Source organism: Papio anubis, chromosome 12 (assembly GCF_008728515.1).
Source record: "Papio anubis isolate 15944 chromosome 12, Panubis1.0, whole genome shotgun sequence".
In the NCBI taxonomy this organism is placed as follows: Eukaryota; Metazoa; Chordata; class Mammalia; order Primates; family Cercopithecidae; genus Papio; species Papio anubis.
Genome location: NC_044987.1, coordinates 24,672,314 through 24,686,500, shown reverse-complemented (window position 1 = coordinate 24,686,500; position 14,187 = coordinate 24,672,314). Strand labels below are relative to the sequence as shown.

Here is a 14,187-nt window from a genome sequence, read left to right as displayed (position 1 = left end):
GGCTCCACTGGTGGAAGAGTGGCAGAGAAGGAGAGAAAAGAAGCAACAGCCAGACATCAGAAAAGCAGCTTGACTTCAGAGGGATGGCTTCATAGCAGAACTTTGGAGAAGAGCCTGACCAGGGACAGCCAGACTCCAAGGGAAGACCACCTTCCTGCCCCATCCTTTTTCCAGCTCCCCTTCCCACTGAAAGCCATTTTCATTGGCCATAAAATCCTCCATATTTACCACCCTCCAGTTCGTTCATGTAATCTGATTCTTTCTGGATGCCAGAGAAGAGCTCAGGAGCCACGGCTGTAGATGCTTGAGTTGTTTAACACTTAAGCCATCTGCAGATGGCAAAACTAAAAGAGCACTGTAACACATGGCCTCTGCGGCTCCAGGGGTCATGTGTACCCTGCCAGATGCTGTCGTGGGGCTGCACGGAGTTCTGCTCCTGCCGACACCCAGAAGCTCTGATCCTAGCTCCTGCACACGCTCACCTGCATGCTCATACTCAGTGAGGGGTTAAGAGCTGTGGGCTGAGTAAGAAAGACACACCTGTCACAAGTCCTGCAAAGGGGTCAGGGAAAATTGCCTGTTTCAGCCCTGGTAGCATCTTGATTTTAGACTTCTAGCCTCCAGAACTATGGAAGAATAACTTCTATTATTTTAAGCCACCAAGTCTATGGTACTTTGTTATAGCAGCCCTAGGAAATTAACAAAATCACTTATTCCCCTTAGTAATTCTGATGTGAATGACCATATCCCAGGTCCTATCTCACCACCTTCAAAAAAAAAAAATATCACCTCAGAAAGATGTATACATTGTCTGAATTGAGGTTTGAACACCGGTCCTCTTGTCTCTCATTCCTGGGCTTTGTTTCTGCTGCACCAGGCTGCCTCTCATCCATTAGCCTATTCTTAGCTTTCCATAGTCTCCTTGTGTGAACTGTGAGAGGGTTAGAAAATTATTCTTTATAACTTTGTTAACACTTAATGTTGTACTATGAATCTACCTTTTTTGTTTGCTGATGACTTTGTTGAAATAGAAATGGCCAAAGATTATGCTCTTTGAAAGCACACAAACATAATTTTATAGTGTCAGAGACTGTGACTGCTATAAAATTGTTTCATATTAACCAGATAATTAAATCTTTTCTTTTAGAAAATTTCTAGGAAATGAGGCAACCACAGAGGTTAATTGGTATCATGTTCGTAGGTGCTTTTCCCCTTCAAATCTATATAAGATGGGCTGCAGAGTTTTGGATAGGAAAGTAGTTAAGACACATTGGTACAGGGATGTGGGTTGAAGGTATAATTAGTGATAATCATCATTTCCACCTCCACATTTACCTGTCAGAGATCAGGGAAGAGTTAGAGAGAGCAATGAATTCAGGTCCCCTGAGCCTAACACACCTTATGAATCCAGATTCATCGAAAGGTCAGAAAGATGGGCTCTTATTTATTCTCATCGCTCCATAGAACACCATGAAAATGTTACACAACATTCTCTTTCCTCCCCTAGAGGAGTGAAGAAAAAATCAAAATCAGGGATCTTTGTATGCAATCCCAAACCATTCATTCATCTAAAAATCATTTCTACAATTCAGGAACTGTGATGAACATAAAAGATGAGAACATAAAGTCCTTTTTCTCATGTTTTGACATTCAAGTGGGGGATATAGCCACATGCACAACTGAGGTAACAGAATTGTATGTACCAGAGTAGAAATATAAGGCAAAATACAGTGGGAGATAGGTTACAGGGAGGCACCAAAGAAAGCTCCACGAAGGGGTAACTTTTAGGTGGAAACCTGAAAACAAGAACCTGAAGGCCTGAAAACAAGAACCTGAAGGGCCAAGAAGTTGAAGGTTGGGAAGAAATCGAGGCACTTTAAAGCAAGGCAGTCCGGTAGAATTTTCAATGATGAAAATGTTCCACATCTGAACTATCCAATACCTGAGGCTACTGAGCACTTGAAATGTGGCCAGTGTGACCAAGGAACTACATGTTTAATTTTACTTAGTTTAAAATTCAACATTTAAGTAACATTTAACTAGCCAGTGACTACCTTACTAAACAGCATAGCTTTACATGAAAGAAACAAGATGTACAAAACCACAGGATTGTGAAAGTGTTCCTGAAACACCAGGGGTTTGGTCTAGGTCTTGCTGCTTGCTGCACAGAAAGTCAATCACTGAGACAACGATCATTGCCAAGGAAGAAGGCTTTAATTGGGTGCTGCAGTGAGGAGATGGGAGATCAGTCTCAAATCCATCTCTCTGACCAACTAAAATTATGGGTTTATATAGGAGGGAAAAAAGGTAACTACGTGTGGGAAAACAGCACCTAGGGAGGGGAAAGGAAGCAATCGTGATGAATGAGAGGCCTGGAGTCCCATTGTCTGGATGTGATTACCCAGTGAGTTTCAGTTCTTTGATCCTTTGAGAGCGCCGGGAGTCCTTTCCTGAGGAAGGAACTCAGATAAAACAAATGGAAGTTTCAAGTTTTAAGACTGGAAGGGTCATTTTCTATGTTTATTTAAAAAAAAAAAAAAAAAAAAAAACTGTCAATGGGACTATTGGGTCAGTTTGAATAGTAGGTCTCATTGTCACAGAGAAGCAGGTGTTTATGGGCATGAGTACGAGGCATTGATAGGAAAAGGGAAAGGGGAAAGTGGAATGAGATAGGGCCGAGAATGTTGGTTGGAGCCAGATTATAAGAGGCCTTAAATACTACTAACATAACAAAAGAGGCTGGACTTTATCCTTCAGGTGACTGATGCCCTGAAAACATTTTTGAACATTTAAGGTAATTACACTGGCTTTGGTTGGCATTTATAGTTATTTAGTATTTGGAGTCATACTGAATATATAAATAAGGTGAGGGGGCCAGCACCACTTGTGCTGGGGGTGTTTTTTTTCCACCCTAATGACAACTCTGGAATTTCAAAGAGCAGAATACAAAGTTTATAGGTAAGATTTGTTTGTTCTTGTTTTGAGACGAAGTTTCACTCTTGCTGCCCAGGCTGGAGTGCAGTGGCACGATCTTGGCTCACTGCAACCTCCACTTCCTGCCTCAGCCTCCTGAGTAGCTGGGATTACAGGCACCTGCTACCATGCCCGACTAATTTTTGTATATTTAGTAGAGTCAGGGTTTCACCATGTTGACCAAGCTGGTATTGAACTTCTGACCTCAGGTGATCCACCCGACTCGGTCTCCCAAAGTGCTGGGATTACAGGTGTGAGCCACCTTGCCCAGCCCCGATTTGCTTCTTTATACTTCTTCCAATTTATAAATACTTTTAAGTTGTTAAACAACTATAACATGTGACAAAAGTCTCATTCAAGTGTTTTTCTGTTATAAACCCATCAAGAGCATGGCATACATAGATTTGTTAATACAAGGAACTGAGCTACAATTGGTTTTCTCTGTAATCTTTACACAGCACCTGGCCCAAGCACACCTCACTTAATAATGAATATGGTTTGTTTTGTGAATTGTGAGAAGAAAGCTTTGGACTGATAACTATTCTTCTCCTTTTAAAAATCAGTCTCACTTGCCTTCACTTGGACTTACCTTCTAACTCTATTTTTAAAAGAATCAGTCATGAGTATGGAATGAAGTAACAACAAAGTTTAGAATAAATGTCATATCAAAGATTCATAGCACTTCACAAGCTGACTCGGGAGCCAGACTTTACCAGCCTGATACAGATCCCAGTCTGCCATTTCTGAGTGATGTGCACATTGGCCAGTTATGTAGCTATTTTCTGCCCCAGCTTTCTGAGGTGGAGGTAATTGTGCTTAAAAGATTGCTCCAAGAATTGTACAAGTTAACATATGAAGAGTTAGCTTGGTTTCTGATTCCTGCTAAATGCTCAATACCTGTTAACCATTGTGATTATAATTCCAAGTTGTCTTGAGTATCCTCTCTGATCATGGCTTCCAAGTCTCTAAGAGACATGTTTATTAATTGTAATACTTGCTAAAACTTATTTAGATTCCACTATATGCAGGTGCTTTACCTATACTTATTTTCACATCAACTTTGTAAGGCAGATACTGTAACTTACACTTTATAGATAACTTTTTCTTAATCACTAAGGTGGTAAATGGCAGAATGATGTTTAAAATCCTGCTGAGAAGTCATGAGTGCCTTGGTGCTAAATGGAGCCACCAGCACAGCAAACAAAGACTGACCAAGGATAATGTGTAGGGTGACAGAAGGGGCAAGTACTCCAGAGTGAATAATAAATTTCAAAGAGTGAACATGAAGAGACTACACCGGCAACAAAAAGAGATTGCCTGTTTACTGGAAAATGGCAGACAATTTCACACCCCCTCTATGCTTGCTACATAGCCATACCAACTGTAGGCTCTACAAGGCATTCTGTGCATATCTAAACTGCACACAGTCTTCGTTGCAGCAAAAGTAAATTTTATTCTATTTAAAATTTGGCCCCATATTTTTGAAGGTTACAAGCTACACTTTGCCTCAGAGAACCAGTTGAGAATTACAGCTCTTCTCTGCCTGGTTTTCTACCATAGAAGTGGCATCCAGCTCCACTTAGTCCTAGCACGTTTTTTACCAGGCTTCGAACTCTAGGTATGTATTTCCATTCTAAGACTGTTGCACTGGCATCAGAAATTCATTTATTCTAGCTGAGCACTCCTTCCCTTAGGCTGCCTAATAGTTCTACCGCACCAGGAGAGACTTGTGTTCTGTAACCGCTCTCTTTCTGAGCAATTGTTCCACAATGAGCAAATCAGCCATTGTTTCCAGTGCTTTTCCTAGTCAATGCATGTGTCTTCCTTATAATTAGGTTATTGCTATTATTTCTTATGCTCTGTAAAGATATTCACTGCCATATATAACCAGTCTTTGAAAAGAGCGTTATAAGCAGTTCCCTGCTGCTATTGCCTCGCTAGAGAACTGCACTGCACCAAGTGAATATGAATTAAGTTTCAGCTCTGATGGATTTCCTTTGTGTAAGTAGGGATGCATACCAAGTGACAGCTCAAGGATTGCTGGGAATGTTTCAGAATTCCAGTTGGGGCCTATGTGAGTATGGTCATAGCAGGGATGATTGATATTTTGACCTGCCAAGCAGCTTGGCAGTGTCTCATGAAACATGCTCCAGAGACTGTCTAACAATGTTAAACCTCGTGACTTTGTATTCTGTAGGAACATGACCTGAAACGGCCTCATAAATCAGAGATGCTTTTCCCAATAGCTCCAAGACAGAAAAAAAGAAAAAGATGTTTTGAGTAATATTTGTGTAAGGCTATCCTAGAAGTGTCTTAGAATGGTATCAGTGTCTTTTTGAAACGTATACAGTCATATGCACAGACTGCCAACAGTCTTAAAAATAAAGACTGGGTCATTTTTTTTCCCCCCTAATTACTATAGTCTTTCCATTTTAGTGTGATCTATCTCTTCTGTTTCATTGTGATTGAACACACACACACACACACACACACGTTATTCTTGTGTTACCCCCACAAGCTTAACACTGGCCTGCACATAGTGGGTACTTAATCCAATGAGGCAATACCCTTGACAATGATTCAGAAAGGCACATCCTGTTGTCACTCTGGAGTGAGACTGGGCCACAGATGGATGATTCAGCCATGGTTAGCCTGTGTATGAAAGAGCAGGTGGCCGTAATTTAAACGGGTTTGACAGACTGACACATTGAAAACGTTTTAGGATAAAATGGAGTTTATGACAAGATTGGGATCTGATTGTAGTTTCATTTTATTGGTCCGTCAACTGCAATACCACTAATGCAGATATATTTAACTCAGGAAAAACTTTGAGGAGTCTTTCTCTTCTCCTTATTGATGTCAACTTAAACATATTAAAATGAGAAAGTTTGAAAAATTGAACATGACTGTGTCTTCTATTCTCGATACCACCTACCTGTTCCCCTCTGATCATTTTACCATAGCCATGGATCCCTTGGGGACCATTTTTGAACTTTCAAATCATAGTCTGCTACCCTTTTCTGAATATCAAACATCTTTAAGAAGTATAAAGTTTATATTCCTACATTTTGTTTTTACTTGTATCAATGTACATGGCCTGTTTTAGAAAAATTGTATAGCAATTAATAGGCACATATATAAACATAGATACACATATTTAAAATATACAATACACACATACACTTACAGAGAGACACATTTAACTCAGAAAGACATTATAATTTACTGTTCATCAATGAGAACACATGGATACAGGGAGGGGAACATCACACATCGGGGCCTGTCGGGGGCTGGGGGGCAACAGGAGGGAGAGCATTAGGACAAACACCTAATGCATGCAGGGCTTAAAACCTAGATGATGGGTTGATAGGTGCAGCAAACCACCATGGCACATGTATACCTGTGTAACAAACATGAACGTTCTACACATATATCCCATAACTTAAAGTAAAATTAAAAAAAAAAAAAGAAAAAAAAGAATTTACTATTCACTTTTTGCCACTGTAATTTTAGAATGGTAACATCATCTTGAGTTAGATGATTGGAGAGTGTTTACGCTATGCCTACATGATATAAAAATAATCATTTCAGAGAGAAATATATATAGGCAAATATATATAGCAGTGTATATATATTCCAACTAGTTATATACAACAAAAAAGTTTGATTACCTTTCACATTTTAATTGTGTGTACAATATCATAAAGGGATTTAAAATAAATGAGCTAATTTCTTTGACCAATATTGTGATTAAGAGCTCAAATAAACCTGTCCAAGGACAGATGGACCTACACAAAGGGGCCAGTGATAAGCCATGTAATAGTTGTCCTGCTTGTGGTGAATACATCCCTCTGAGAAAGACTGAAGACAGATGAAGAATGGATTTTCTTAAGATAATTAGGGAAGATGTTTACCCACTTGAAAGGGAAATACCAGGGTGAACAATATTTTTAATGCTAAATTTTACTTATCAATGATTATTTCTTGAGCCCCTACTATATACGAGGCATTGTAGAATGCTGAGATGAACAAGACATTACTTCTGCTTAGAAGAACTACACTAGCAAACTATAACGAGCTGTGCACTAAATGTAAACATACAGTAGGGTTCTACCCCATCAGGAACTCAAACTATGACTGAGCAATATGACAAGACCTTGAAAGACTCAGTGTCACAGGACACGGGTGTGAACCAGAGGTTTTATAGAAGGTCAGAGAGCATCCAGATTGATAAGGAATGGAATGGCTGAGGAAGATGTCATTGGAGAGGTGCGGCTTGAGCTGGACTTTGAAGATGGGCATCATTTGGACCAAGAAGAGAGGGAAGGTCATTTGAGGCAAGGAGAGGACAAGAATAAGGACATTTAATCAAAAATGAACCTTGTATGTCTGGAGGATATAAAAAAGATTAATGTGGATGAAATATAGGAATGCAGTATGAGATGGGGTTGTGTGAAAAAAATGGCACCAAAAAAGAGGCCTTCATGATATGCTCAGGAATTTAGACTTGATTCATAGGCAATGGAAAGTTGCTCAGTTTTCTTTTGAGTTGAGACTTTACCAACTCTGTATTTTTCCCTGCTTTGTGATTACTGCATTGCTTTTTTTAAAAGTAATGATTTCAGATTAAAGAAAGCATTAAAAATTAAATTACCCATATTTACTCTGTTATGAAAGATGTGAGGAGGAAAACGTCTAACGACAATGGCTAAAGTGATGTAGATTTTAATGAACTTCATTTCCCTTGTGTTCATTAATCCTCATTTTTATAAATAGGTGAGTACAATATAACTAGAGAGTAATTATGAGCTTCTGCAGAAATATTGTAGAGAACCATTTGATTAAATTCCACCCACCAGAACTCCCCAACTCTTCTAATAATGACTTCTGGGCTCTTCTATATTAGTGTGTTTCTCAGTTCAAAACAAAAACAGAGATGAAATACTAGAGTTTGAACAAAGAAGATTTGAACTCCCTCAAATTAGACTGCTAGATCACTTTATTTCTTCTCCTTACAAGTCCAAGGAAATAGGTTTAAACAGTATTTTATTAGCAAGATTGTCCTTGTTTTGGAGTAAGGCATCTTTGAGACACCATTTCCTGGTGATTAGAAAAATTTATACTTTTTTAATAATTCATCGTAGTATCTTTTTTTATTTTAATTCTGATATTTTCCCAAGCTATTGGGCTTAAAGAGTAAATTTTCCTTAAACCCAGCCTGGTAGAGTTATGCTATATTGCTTTATTTGGTGGTTGATAGTAATGCTATGAATATTAATAATGGCTACTTTTATTAAAAGTTTACTGAGTTATAGCTGAATCTAGCACTTTATCTGCACTGTCTCATTTAATCCTCACAACCATCCTATAAGTTATTAATTTCACATATAGAAAAACTACAGCTTAGAAAAGTTAATAGGTAGTTCTTGCTTTGCAAGATAGTAGGGACTGTAAAAATAGCCATGCAAACTGAAACCATGCAAAGTAATGATAATAATTGATAGAAAACATTACTAGTGTTCTGTGACCTTTAAAATTTTTCTCAAAATATTAAAAATTTTTCAATGCATAGGAAGATAAAAAACAGTAAAACTATCATTTTTAGTACACTGACATTTAAGAGAATTAAATTGTTTTCTTTCTTTGAAAAACATTATCAAGAGTAGTTTGAGCAGTTCTTGCCTTCTTGCTATGTCACCTATGATACAGAATGAACATCTTTTCTTTTTGGTGTTTTGCAAATTGTTATACTCTTTTCTGTTTTGGGATGAAGCTTGAGCATTTCATCCTTTATTCTTCTAACGTTGTGAAATAGTTCCAAGAGTTCCTTAGGGTGATGTTCCACTTCCTCTGGGACATCATGCTTTCTATCATTCCTATTTTCCTCATTTATGTTTGTAAGTTCACCTTCACAAAACCTTTCAGAATGTGTAACTGGAGGCTTTCTCAAATTAGTGGCAGTATCAATATTCCCAGAGTCAGCTACTCCTTCTATAACTTTATTTATGCTCATTCACTTCCAGCAGCATTATTTTTTTTCTGCACTTTCATCATCTTTGTTAGCCAATTCCCTCTTTTGATTATCCATTTTTGTAAAATGGATGCATGTGAGTTTATCACTAGGAGATCAGTAGGCAATACAACTACATGCTTTGCTGTCTCTGCCTGACCTGAATAACCAACACATACACACACACAATGGTCAACCACCAACAGACTTGAAAAGAAGTGATGTGACTGGTAGCTGATCACGATGCCCATCTGTTATTTACCTAGTGATCTTTGGACTGCAGAGCTAGCAGCATATGCAATTACTCACAGTTAATATATATGGCAACTGAAATTTAAACCATGCAGTTGGGAGACAGTATTATTTAACTAATTTATGGTAACTGAAATTCCTGCATATCAGAACGCTGCAAAATGAGGACTGCCTGCAATTGCTTATGTTACGGTTGGTACTGCCAAGGCCAAGATTTGAATTCAAGTCTGCTTACCTCCTAAGCCCATGCTTTGACTAATGCCTTGCCATTAATTTAGAAATGCATGCCTCCCCAGAGGTAGGCAGTTTTTCTTCTTCTTCTTCTTCTTTTTTTTTTTCCCCCTGGAGGAGATATTGATGGAGAAGTGGTAGGTAGTGAGAAGGTTGGGGGACAGGAGAGAGAAAACCAGAAAGGAGGGGAAAGGAGGGAAAAACAGATAAAGAGAAAGAAAAAGAGAAAACAAGCTAAAAATCATGCAAGAACAAGAAAAACAGAGCTGGCAAGAGCAAATCAGAGTGACATAAAGAGAAAGAGAAGGACATAGAAAGAGGAAGAGAATAGAGTTCAGATTCCCAGAACAGTGACTCATTGGTTGTATGAAATACCAAAATGCTGCTATTTAGAAACTGTTCCCTGCCCTCTTTCCTTGCCTAAATTCTGAACTCCTTAACTACTAAAATGGTGCCCTATTCATCTTTCATATTATGCATAGAACACTACCTGACTCCCTAGTACATATTGTTGGATGAGCTTCAAAATTATACTATTGCCAACAGGCATTTCAAATGATCTTCTGTTATTTAATAATTGATGTAAGCATAAAAGTACTTAATGTAAAATACTCGCTTCAATCATTTACCAAAATAAATTCCTCATTATTAAAGAGGAAAATATAAAATTCTAATCAAAAGTTGCTCTTTGGAAGACTATACAAGATTGACAGGCTGATAGCTAGATTAACAAAGAAAAAGAGAAAATCCAAGTAAGAACAATCAGAAATGACAAAAGTAACATAACTGACCCCACAGAAACACAAAAGGTCTTCAGAAACTAATGTGAATACCTCTATACAGAAATACTAGAAAATCGAGAGGAAATGGATACATTTCTGGAAACACACAAGTAACACATCTGCATATGTACCCTGAATCTAAAACAAAAGTTGAAATTATTGAAAAACATTCAAATCAAAAGATTTTTAAAAATTATATCCATTTTCAGAGGAATGACAAAATCATAAATAAGAAATAACAGATTCAATTACATAAATATTTAAAGCCCCAATACAACGATGAGTAACATAACTAAAATACAAAAGAAAACAGAAAACCAAGAAAATACTTGCAGCAAAAATAAAGGTTCATAGAAATTGACAAAAAAAAAAAAAGTATCTAGACCCAAAGGGTAAACAAAGAATATGACAAGCCAATTCACACAAAGGGAAATACACTTACTTACACATTGGGAAAGTTGTCTCCAAAACTACCAAAATTACAAAAAACATCATATTGTAACATTAACATATATTCTAAGCAAAAATTCCTAATCCTGTTCAAAATATTTTTAAACTATTATCTAATACACTGATAGGGACAACTTAAATTTGTTCAATCCTCTTGAAAAGTACTTTGGCAATGTGTTCTATGAGATTTTTAAAAATTCATACAATTTAACTGAGTAAAATTACTCATAGGAATATCCTAAAAATAAAATAAGAAAAACACATGGGTATAGATATTTCCATTTCAGTATTATTTACAAAATGAACTGACAATCACAGAACTGCATGAAATATTATGAAGCCATTATAAAAATAAAAACAAGGAAATGTTTATGGTTAAGTGATGAAAGAATAGGAAATTTTATAGATGGCATTCTAAATACGTGTTCTAAACACATATGACATCCTAAAAATGTACACATAAAAATAAAAACCAGAAGACAGTATGACAAAATTAGAGTCACTGATTGCAGGTCATCAAAATTTAGATTTTCTTTAAAAAATCTTATAATTTTTATCATGTTTTGTACCATGCATTTTTTAAATGGTGTATTTTCACATCCTACATCCTTGTGAGATCAGTCTTGCCAGAAGCTGACAATAACCTCCTCTTGAGGAATAGGAACCAAGGAAATGATCAAGCAAAAAATTGTACCTTCAGGTAAATATGTAGCATAGCATATACCCCATAATAATAATCTTTTCCTATACCTTATCAAAATAATAATCTTCCCCAATACCTTTTCCTATGTCAAAAGACTAGAACCTAAGTTAGACCACAGACAAAAATGAAGCCCTGTTTTTTAAATTTCCTAAGAGGACTCAATATTATAATATCCAAAATTGACTTTATTTTTTGTGATCATATTTAAGCCACTTGAAGCCTCAGCTTCATGCCTTTCATCAGTAAGTTAGTCATTTCAAACAGATATTTTCATTTTGCCTCAAATTAAACCCTATCACTAACAACCGATCAAACTATATTTCCTCTGGATAATCCTGTAAGTACCAAATAAAAACGGTGATACAGCTTGATGATGTGATACCCAAATCGCCTACTTCCTGGCTTTGTAATTAATGGAAATGATATGCACAGAGCTACCACATAAAAATATTGAGACACGTTATGTTCGCAATCAATTGTTTTATTATCCCCAGTGCCTTAGAGTTTTGTGTTATTAATACCAATATATTTCCATCAGTTGAATCAATAAGGACGTGTTATAATGAATGTTTCATGCTCAGTCTTGAGGATAATAGAAAAACTGACAGACTAAAAAACGGCTGGCGTTCCCTTCTGTTCTAATCTGAGTCATTATGGTGGCTGCGGGGTTGTTATCCCGGCAGCTCTTCCCTCTCTTCACAGCATGCTGGCGTGTGCTGCCCCCTACCACTTTGCAGGCCCCCATGATGAGCTGCAGGATGGCAGACAAAGCCATGTTTTCTAGGGGTCGAAAGGCTGAGCCCTGTCAGGATATTCCTTATACAGGCTTTTCAGCTACAGCAGGAGGAGGATGTGGAGGCAGCTCTTCTTGCCCTATGGGAAGGAAAAGACAAACTCTCCTTCTACCAGCAGAGAGATGGAGCTCTCATCTCTTCTTCCTAGGGGAAGAGCTCGGAGGCAAGCACAGCCAAGCATCAGAAAGCTGCCTTGTGTGCTGCCCAGCTGGACAAACAGAAAATTACTGTACAATGTATTGTCATGATTAGGCTGGTAAAGGGCGTTTCATAAGCCTATGGAAACAGTACCTAGCTTTGTCCTAGAGAAGATTCCCCAAAGGAGGTGAAAAACAAATGGAGACATTAAGAATAAGAAGTTAGCCAGAAGAATTGGAGGAAGAGAAGGGCCCAGGGAGAAATGTACTGTGCAAATCATTCATGCAGAAACAGATAAAGCTGACAAATCCTCTATCCATATGGATAGTAGCTAAGAGCATATGGGGGAGACAAATAATACATAGATATTTGATAGGTGCTATGATAAAAAACAAAACAATAGTAGGAAAGAGAATATGGGGACAGATATTTTATACAAAATCATCATGGAAGACAACTCTGAGGAGGTCACATTTTAAAACAAACAGCTGAATGGAGTGAGGGAGTTAGATGTAGACTGGCTTTGTGATTAATGGAAATGAAATGCATGGAACTTCCACATTAAAACATTCTGGGCAAAGAGTCTTCCAAGACAAGGGAACAAAAAGGGCTGTTCCAAAGCAGTAGCACATGTTTGTTGTGTTGAAGGAACAGCATGAAGACCAATGTGGCAGGCACAGAGGTAAGAAAGGTAGCCTGGATATGGATTGTATAGGGTCTTGCAGATATTGGTGGAAACTTTCAAAAGATAGTTTTGGCTACTGCCTTAAAAAAAAAAAAAAAAAAAAAAAAGCGTGGGGTGTGAAACATGAGAAAACAAAGTGACAGGCTTAGACACAATTGAAACATCACAAAAATGAGGGTGATGGTGTCTTGGATTAAGGTTATAGCACGGGAACTCAGATTCAGGATATATTTTCAAGGTGCAAATGACAGGATTTGCTGATGGATTGAAAGCAAGGTATGAGAGCAAGGGTGAGGAGAACAATGTCAAGGTTTATAATCTAAACAACTGAGTGAATGGTGGTGTCATTTAACTTAGATAAACATAGAAGGACAAACAGGATTGGGACTAATGGGGAGAAGAACTGGAAATCCTGAGTTCTGTTTTAGGAAACTGAGGCTGGAGATGATAGACATCCAGAATTCAGCTACTTTTTAGTATATATGAATTTGGAATTCAGGGGGAAAGTCAAGGCAAGGTGCACACATCTGGAAGCTATCAGACTAAAGAGAATATTTAGAGAAATGCGCCTGAATGTAAGAGTAGAAGATATCTGAGGACTGAGCCCCAGCCCATCCCAACGTCACTTAGAAGTTGGGAAGAGGGTGAGCTTTGAACAAAGGAATCTGAAAATAAGTAGCCTATAGGGTAAAAGTCAAAAGAGTATGGTGTCCTAGACATCAAGTGAAGAAAGCATTTCTGAAAGGAGGGGATTATCAATTGAGTCACGTGCCTCTAAGACAAAGATTGAGAATCAACCATTGGATTGAGCAGCATGGAGATCTCTGGTGATCTTTGCAATTTTGGTGAAGTGGTGGTGGGGACAAAAGTTTGACTAGATTGAAAACATGGGAGGAAAGGAAGTGGACACAGTGAATATAGATAATTTGGTGAGAATTTTTGCAATAAAGAGAAATGAAGTGATAGATGAAAATGTTTGGTCTAGACAATATGTTTTGTAAGGCAAAAAACATTACAAAATACTTGATTGACAAAAGGAAAGTAGTCAGGAGAAACTGTCAGGGGAAACTGATGGTACAAGAGAGATGGGAGAGTTGAGGAAGCAAAGTCTTTATTAGGATGACAGGGGATCGGATCTGGGGCATAAGAAGACAGGCAAAACCTAGATG

The 14,187-nt window shown here is 37.7% G+C and overlaps 1 pseudogene; it reads right to left on the bottom strand.

The window, feature by feature from the left end:
* LOC101024516 overlaps window positions 1-12,176 on the bottom strand; it is a 108,252-nt pseudogene extending 96,076 nt beyond the window's left edge.
* Window positions 12,177-14,187: the final 2,011 nt, after the last annotated feature.